Genomic DNA, 9,136 nt, shown 5'->3' on the forward strand with positions numbered 1-9,136 from the left:
TGTCTGCTGCCAGTATATTCCAGGGCATGGAATTAAGTTTAAACCATAAATGAAAATTTCTGTGTGACCTGCAAATCCTAAGGATCGCCAGGAGTATGCAATAATTCGGCCAAGACCTAAACCCATCCCCTTGACCATCATTTTGAACTTGCTTCTGATTGCTTAATGCAAGCTCAGCCTAGCAGCAAGTTCCCTCTCAACAGATGTACATTTGAGATATAACAGCCTAACTTTAGTCGCTTTGGATAACAGCGTTAATAAATGTAAATGTTAAACCTTACTTTAGATTAATCTATAATTAATGATACTAACAAAGTTATGGCAAAGTAATTATTTGTCCCCATCAATTCATTTGTTGGTTTTTCATATAATATTATTTGTATATTCTAGAACTAAATGCCTTTCATATGGACATCATGAATGAATAGGCCCGTTTAATTCTATCGTGATCGCCAAGTCACGGACAGGGGAAACCGCGGAATTGGGCAACGTGGGATTTCTTCGGATCGAAAACACTTGGAGCCATGAAACGACGTCACACAACGTTAATGACCGGACTGGGGAAACAACACGAATGTGGACTTAAATACACAGGACTAATTAAAAACAAACGAGAAACAGCTGGTAACACGGGGATTCCATGCGATGGGGCGTGGCACACAGCAGGATCGGACGAGCAGGGCATGACAAATTCTGAGATTAAGAAACACATAAGATTTCAGTTATTTTCATGTTCTAAGCTTTTAGAGTCTTTCTAAGATTTTATGGATGGAGTGGTGGCTCTGAGGCTAGAGATCTGTGCCAGCAACTGGAAGGTTGCTGGTTTAAATCTTGTGAATGCCTGGAGTGATTGTACCCCATTGGGCCCTAGAGCAAGGCCCTTAACCTGCAATTGCTTTGTCCTGGGTATGACGTTAATCTACATCCAGCCTTATAAGGAGGTCCTCTAATTTACAGGAAATAACTTGGGGGTTGGTGGCAGGATTGGTACTCCAGCCACTGGAAAAAAAATTCAACTGAACGTGTTTTATTTAACTCCCCTAATAAAAAAAAAAGCACGAGGTTTGTGACGCGCAAAAGCTATTTTCACTTTGCAGGAAGGCGATTCTCGCACGCCTCAGCCAGGTTGTTAAAATTGTCTCTAAGTCTTCTTCATGAAGAAGAAAGTCACACAACAGACACTCCACTCAGTGATTTATTAGCGGCGGTATGTGGCGCGGTTCTGAAGGCGCAGGGCAGCACTGAGATGCCCACTGTTTACTGGAAACGCATACAGGTGGGATGACAATCGAGCATCTAGTACGTGATCAGATGTTAGACTACAAATACAGTTTCATACTTTATCAGACATAAATTATCAGAAGGCTAAAGAACCGTGGTATTGAATTTACCATCTTACGTGACTGACAAAGAAATTTAAACTTCACTTCTGTATAACCATGAAGTATCCCGATGAATATATCTACCCATTTTTAAGAGACCCCATTGTTTTTGTTTTTTTTTTAAAGGAAAGCCTGTCCCTCAGCTTGGCATGTCTTCTTTTTAATCCGTTTAGGATCACTGTTACGTGGCCCCAGCTCATGGAAATCCTTTGGGTTCAAACAGCGAGCGTTTTAATTTAATTAATGCTAATAGTTTAAGAATTATCGCAGATTTTTTAAGCATGTTGAGAAACACTGCATCAAATTTTTATAATTCATATCTTAAGGTTATATGTGGTTCTGTCGTACATTAATAATGGAAAGGGGAATTAGATGACCTTATAGATTTTTTAATTCACACTTTAGCACTTAAAACTAGAGTCATTTCTAGGATATATTTTAACGCGCCTTGAGTATCTTCATGAATATCCTGTGATGTCCCATCTTATTTATGATGAAATAAATAAACTGCGGCATCACATGATGCTTGCCGATACTGACGAATGTTAAACTGCGACCTGGAAAAACCACACCTCCTCCGAATGGGCTGTTTCTCATTAGGGCAAGTTGCCGCAAGTGTGCTCACTATCGCTAATGAGCAAACAGTATCGATCACTGCTGGGTTTTTGAACGATAATTTACCATTTTGAAATCTCCTCCCGAAAAGACAGGGTATTGAAAAATGGTTCAATAGCAGACTTCCAAGGTCAGTTTGGGGTTTCTGAATCTTACTTAGTCATAAAAGAAACCTTGCACTCTCTGACCATAGAAATTATACTGTTGCTTAAATTTTGCAATTACATTACATCTAACACTAGAAGTAAAGAGAAATTAAACGTGACAATAATATTGCTATGACCCATAAGCCATATAGGTTTGAAAAGGAGGAAACTACAATTCCAGTAAGTGCAAACTCAGACCAAGATTTTGTTCCAACCAAGCAGTTGCATATTACGTAAGAGTTACAATCAGAGGGTATTCAGCTGGTTGGTTGTAATAAGATCATAGCCTGGATCTGAATTTTCCACCTCTCTGTAAGGCTTGCAAGGATCAGGACTAACTTCAGGACTTATCCAACTAAGTACATTTCTTAGGCTGTGAAAGAAAGTTTCCGATTAAAACTAGATTGTAAACTGGATATAAAACCAATATATTGATTCGTAAATACCTGTATGTTCACCAGCTGGTTTTAAATGGCAATAAAGTAAGAAAGAAACTTTTGTTTCCATCCAGTTAGCAGTATCACTGGCTATTCCATTTCACATATCAGAATGTATTGAGCATACACCAAAACAACTCAGTTTTTAAAATAATACGCAGCTTATCACTCAAATTATTTAAATTACCATTCCTTTCAATAATCCAAATGCAAAAATAATAAGGCAGCATGGAAACTTCATATTCAGTGTTTAATGTCCCTCCTCCCCTTTCACTCATAGTATCCAGGAAGAGACACACACTTCAGTGTCAAGGTCAGGAAATGCTCAGGATTATTGGTGTGTAAGTCACTGTTTCTGCTGGGATGGCATTTGTCAGCCAAAACGTGAAAACATTTGTTGTTGCGTATCTTACCTGACCTACATCTATATGTTCATCTGTGCTCATATCTGATTAATCCATAACATATCAACAGAAATAGAAGGTAGCACTGGAGCATTGGAGATTTTTTTACGCAACCATACAATCATCCAGATTCAACCCATTGATTTATGGTAGAATTTAACATCAATCCTCTGTTCTTGTCGTGTGATTAGCAGTAGTTGCTGCCATCCTGTTTTGCTTTGCTGAGTCTCTTGCTATAACAGGACGCTCCTTTAAATCTGCGTGCCGTCTCTCAGATCGAGCACAGTGATCTTACTTTGATACGCGCTATTTTAAAACCAGCGGCTGATTGAGTGAAGGATTGATTTTGCCAGGGAGCCAAACAGAGGTCCCAGGCTACATATCGAGTTGCCACCTCTCTTAAATGCTTCTTTGAACCTCAGCCAGGGGTACCGCTAGAGATTTTGGGCCCCCAACCCAGACCAATCCGATTATATCCCAAATTTTTTCGGACCCCTGCTATTCAGGGGCCCTTGGAATCTGTCCCCGCCCCCCCCCTCCTTTACGGCATCCCTGATCTCAGCCCTAACCTTTGCATGCAAAATGCATCAGATTGTCAGTGAGAAACATTAGATAAGGCAGCATTATAGTAAATTTAAAGGTACTCTTAATAAAAACACAAATTGCCATTGATTTCAATGGCCTCAGTATAATCTCATCACTCCCACCTTCCCCCTGACCTGCATCTCTCTCACTCTCTCCCTCTCTCCCTCTCTGCAGATACGGTGGAGAAGGGTGATGTCATTGCTTCTCTTCCCACTGAAACCTGACTCAGGCACCTGAAATAGAAACCTGTTTTACTGCCCTCTGATTGGATTAAACGATTTGCTCGTTCTCCTTCTGCTTCCCAAAAACCAGCTGGAGCCGTTCAGTGTTCACGGTGCTGATGCACGACTTCCTGCAAGCTGTAGGAAGGCGCTCTCTCTGCTAATCAGCCCATCTGGGGTGTGTCTTTTATCTTGTGTGACTTATTTGCCTTTAATAGCTGTCGACCCGAATAAAGAAATTTATCCAAAGGTTTTTTTTTTTACTTAGTTGTTTCAGTAAAAAACACAGTATCTTAACTGTCTAATTATCATCAGTGTAATAGATGCTTTCACAATAATTGAGAATCACACATACAGCTCCTTCTGCATATTAGCTTTCAATCATTTCAAAGTATTAATGAGACAAAGACATTAATATTAGGTTTTTCCAGGGCTTTCCGGAGACTGACTCACTCCTCTCAACACTATCAAATTATCTTTCAGCTCAAAATGTCAGAGCTGAATTCATAAATGGACAGGCTTGGTGAGATTAGCCTAGATATATGACTCTCTGGTGCATAATAAAGGATTTAATTTACTGATCCATAATTTTATAAGTCTAACAGTGTTTTGTACAGTAATCCATGCAGGTGTCTAGGTGGCCCTTTTTTATCCATGACTGATTCCCTTCCAGTAAAATTCTGAAGGAGATACAGAAGATGACATTTCAGACACCGGTGAAAAGTGGCCTATCGCATTCTGACGATGCAGAATGCAGCAACACCTTTTGAGAGAATCTGTTAAATTAAGCTGTTTATGAAGTAGAGCATGGCTCCTCTGCACAGTGGAAACCTGAAATCTGAGGTCAGGTGGCACTCAACGCATTTTATTTAAGGGTGTTTTGCAGATCGCCATAATGTGAGAACGATTCGTTAATTAAAAATAAATGGTGATTATCTTTGTAGCAAAATTTGACTTATTTTGAAAAATGATACCATCGGTTCTGCTTTTGGCCATTGAACACAGCAGGACTTCACATTTATTATTGTCATTTCATGCTAGGATCACACCTCAAAAGTATCTGTACGGGTGGTTTTGTGTTAAGGACCAAAATGGAGTGACCTGCAAGGTTTCCATGCACTGAACTTTACTACAGCACTGAGCTTCCTTTCACATCCTGCAGTTTTCTGACACAAAACCATAGTGGGTATTTGTCACCCCCGGCCATAGTAGACAGCAGGCGTGAAATGGTGCCTGTCTCTCTACTCATTCCCCCAAAACGGGCTCATCGAACTGACATGCATTTCACTTGCGACTTTATGTATTGATTATAAACATCTTTCCAGGATCAGTTCCATATTGCTGCGCTAGTAAAATGACCATATATTTGTTGTCCTCAATCAATAATAAATGTGCCAGGAAATAACAGCATGGTTGATCAACCAGATTTCAATCATGTCATGAAACATAAGCTCACTCTGTAAAGAAGGCATGAGGCTAACGAAACAAGTGCTAGAGGAAATGACATCATATGTTTCTTTTCTTACCGGAAAAAAGTCAAAGGGCTCATAAGAAAATAGGCATTTTGTACCCCTGGGACACAGCAAACTCATATACATTGGGTGAATCCAAGCCAAATAAATATAAAGTAGAAGACTGGGTCACACAGTCCAACATTTTCTGTTGTCTGGCAACCAAAGTGTGTGCTATGTATGGCATAGGCATGTGTTAATCCAACAAAGCACATACAGCTATTGGAAAGGCCTATTTTAAGCATTCAGAAGCCATGAGGGGAGAGTTACGACATTATAAGCCCTGTTAGCATCAATCAGAAGCGGCGCTTACGAGCTGCAGCCCTTCGTTCCTGCCCTGCATGCCTGGATGCCTGAGACACCAATCTGCACGTTATCAATGTTGCTGGGTGGTGGGGGGCTGTAGGCTGCCCACGGTGGCCCCCGCTGTCAGCCACTGCTGGTTTTAGTATGAAAGATGATCAGGCACACAGACCAGGGCCAGTAAATATGTAGCACTTTATTCTGAGAACGTGCATCAGAAACTGCTACCCCAGGCCTGTTGAAGCAGCAGTAGAGACATGAGGGTGTTCTTTCTTGGGGAGGTGGGTCACCGTCATTGCATATTTCTGTTTAAATGTAAATAAATCAAATACTTCAACATTCCTTTTGTAGGCTTATTACAACGGGGATTTCAGTGGTGCTGTTTGCTGCCACTCAAACTGTGCAACTTTGTAGGACCCTTGAGGTGTGGGGCCCCCTGTAGACCAACACATTCACTACACTAGGGGTAGGGTGCATGGCCCCGAAGTGATTTTTTGATTAGGGCCCCAGAAATAACAAACTTCCCCATGTTTGTACAGGTTTCATCCCACGGTTCAAAGACGCATCTAGGTGACCTGGTGTCTGATGTGTGATGGTGTGTATGTGCCCTGTGATGGACTGGGTGTCCCCTGCTTTGTGCTCTGGGCTGCCTGGGTTCCAGGATTTCTGGAGGCCTGCATTAAACAAGCAGTTACGGAAAATATTTTGATGGATTGTTAGTTGACAAGTTCTCCTTATCTAAAAAAAAAATCCATATAAATAAGTCCTATCATAATATTTATCTTTTTGCAACCACAGTATTTTGTAGTTCTGTCCCTTTATATTTTAACTCACATATTATTAATGTAATAATATGACAATACTATGAAAATGAACAAATTTAAATTAAATATTAATACACAAAAAGAATAGCAAAACTGATGTACTTGCGAAAGTGTCACACTTTTTCACATGAGCTTTTCATGGTGAACTGTTACGGCGCTCCTGTTGTAGGAATGTCACTAATGGTGTGCTTGCGTGAAACACCTACAGAGCCATCTAATGGAGCGCGGGCGAAACTGCAAGTGAAAAACAAACGGAAAAAATACGTTTTGATTTGTGTGTACCAAAACAATAATTCGGCTACCATGTTTATTTTGGGTAGTCGTAAATTTTATTTATCTGTCAAAAAAAACAACATTCGTTAATAATAAGATTATTATATTACATGTATCTGAACACTTTATTCGTTGTTGATAAGGATAGACCAAACTTCGAGACTAAAACACCTTAATAACAATTATATCATGTCAGTCGTATGCATGCAACATGACGTTTTCCATCGCGGTTGAGACACTGTACAAGGTAAATAACCAGCATCAGTACCGTCTATGTACAGGCGACACTGCCAATATCCCAGACAGGTGTGGAACGCCTATGTTTAACTTCTACAGACTAACTGCCGAGCCGTCCCATAATCCATATAATATTCACCCTTCATTTTTCGCTTTGACAGGAGTGCTGTATCACCGACAGACATTTACAGCGGCAGGAGATGCCATCCAGCTCTCACGTCAGGACATGCACGCAGGAATGCCGCGATTGCAGCATGCGCCCCTTTGACTGGCTTTCTCCTGACTCGTGCACTCAAGACGGAGCACGTCGCCCCATTTTTGGGCGTTGATGAGGGGTGCTGTATAGACAGGAGCCAAACAGCAGCCCAGCTCTCACCACAGATGCAGTACAGCTACAGATAGAAACATGCTGAAACTTCTATATAAATATAATGCCTTGTCAGTTTGTATTTTATGTATCGCAAAAAAACTACAGACACCCAGTCCATCAGGATTTTTTTTTTCGCTTAAAAATGAATTAATATATAGGCCTATAGAAATTACCAGCTACAAAAATACCTTAGATTTGTCTGGTTTTAAGCCCATATAACCCTCATTCATGCATGCATTCTTTCATCCATTTTCTATACCCGCTTGTCTTATTTAAGGTGGTGGCAGTCCAGATGTGTCTATCCCGGAACCACTGACTCAGGACATGGAATAACGCAGGACAGGGCGCCAATCCAAAGCAGATATAATCCTCATCTGGAGCATAATTATGCAGCAGAATAAATAGTCTCCCCATCAGCTGTTTTACAATAGCATGGCAACGATGCAGAGACAGCAGCATAAAACTAATGGAGATTTTCATTATGACCCTCGGACGATCGACGTGTCCATGATTTTACTACGGTTACCATTATCAAGGCATTTAATGGGCTCCATGCATGACAAATTATACTATTAAGCATCCTTTATGCTTTTGTGCTAATGATGTATCGGTTCATGCTAATAGAGTACAAATCAGAACTGGCTTATGCCAAAAGCAAGTGAGACTTGCATGCATGGATCCCGTGTATAAACATGGAGATGCACATAAAGTATACCCAATTGCCAAGGTAAGGTACAAAGAATAGCCTGGAGGGGCGGGCATAGAAATTCTGAGTCCTCTGACCATATTTTGTGTAGAATTGTATGTATTCAAGCCCCCGAATATGCCAGGGTATTTATAGGCCACTGACAGGCCGTAATGGATATTAGTAACTGAGGAGTCTTAATATATTAAGTTTGGTATGAGGGATTAGTTAATCCATTAGCATATTTTAATAATATATGACATATTCATAGACGTACTAGGTACACATAGTTACGGGGGCTTGAAGCCAGGTCCAGAATGTGCAGGAGACACACACATACCGTGGGAAAATTACAGATCAGTTCCCTCAATGCATGTGCTTATTCCCATATTCTGCAAACGCATTCACCATGATATTAAATGCTTCGTTTAAGCATGTTCAGAAAACATTTGACTGTAATGCAGATTAAAAATCAAAACCAGGAAGTTTGTGGTTTTTATTTCTTTCATCTATCTGACAGGAAATACAGCTAGCACTAGCTAAAATGCTCATATGTAAAAAAAAAAAAAACTTTCAGTATTCAACAGTGCTTTTATAACTGCGGTTTGTATGTGCATGGTTACATATGGTCTCAGTTGGGAGGAACTGTTTGTTCTAGCCCCATGCCAATTCCTGCTATAGTTCATGAGTTTGTTTAGTAGTCACTCACAGCTGTATAAGTTGCCTTGGGTAAAACGTTTGAAATAAAACACTTCTAATGCATAAAGTAAACATTAATTGGAATGATCGTGTTATTTCTGATCATTGCGTAATTAATGTAATGATTAATCACAGATTTCGGAAGAAGTGCTATCTGTTTTGTTTAACAACACAGGGAAAATGCAACAGTAAAGGAAAACCACAACAGATTTTTTTTATTTTATGAAACATACTCGACATTTTGATTTCTAAATCAACGTAGAAAATGGCCGTATGTTGTTAGTTATTCGCGTTGCAGTTTTCCATGTTGACCAGTAGAGGGAAGTTCACCAAAAAATAAGTACAATAAGGCGCATGCGCGGCTCTGCTTTCTGTAACCCCATAGATATAAACACTAGATGTCGCGTTGAATACAGCCGTCTATGGCAGCGAATGCGTCAACAG

At 40.2% G+C, this 9,136-nt stretch overlaps 1 long non-coding RNA gene across 1 annotated transcript; it reads right to left on the reverse strand.

Moving 5' to 3' along the window:
- Positions 1–4,577: 4,577 nt before the first annotated feature.
- LOC125746161 (uncharacterized) lies at positions 4,578–7,283 on the reverse strand. Its single transcript, XR_007398868.1, has 3 exons — positions 7,078–7,283; positions 6,531–6,662; positions 4,578–6,278 (listed from the first exon to the last, which is right to left on the reverse strand). It is a non-coding gene; the product is annotated as an uncharacterized LOC125746161 (long non-coding RNA).
- Between the last annotated feature and the right edge of the window lie 1,853 nt (positions 7,284–9,136).

This window comes from Brienomyrus brachyistius, chromosome 7 (genome assembly GCF_023856365.1).
Source record: "Brienomyrus brachyistius isolate T26 chromosome 7, BBRACH_0.4, whole genome shotgun sequence".
Lineage (NCBI taxonomy): Eukaryota > Metazoa > Chordata > Actinopteri > Osteoglossiformes > Mormyridae > Brienomyrus > Brienomyrus brachyistius.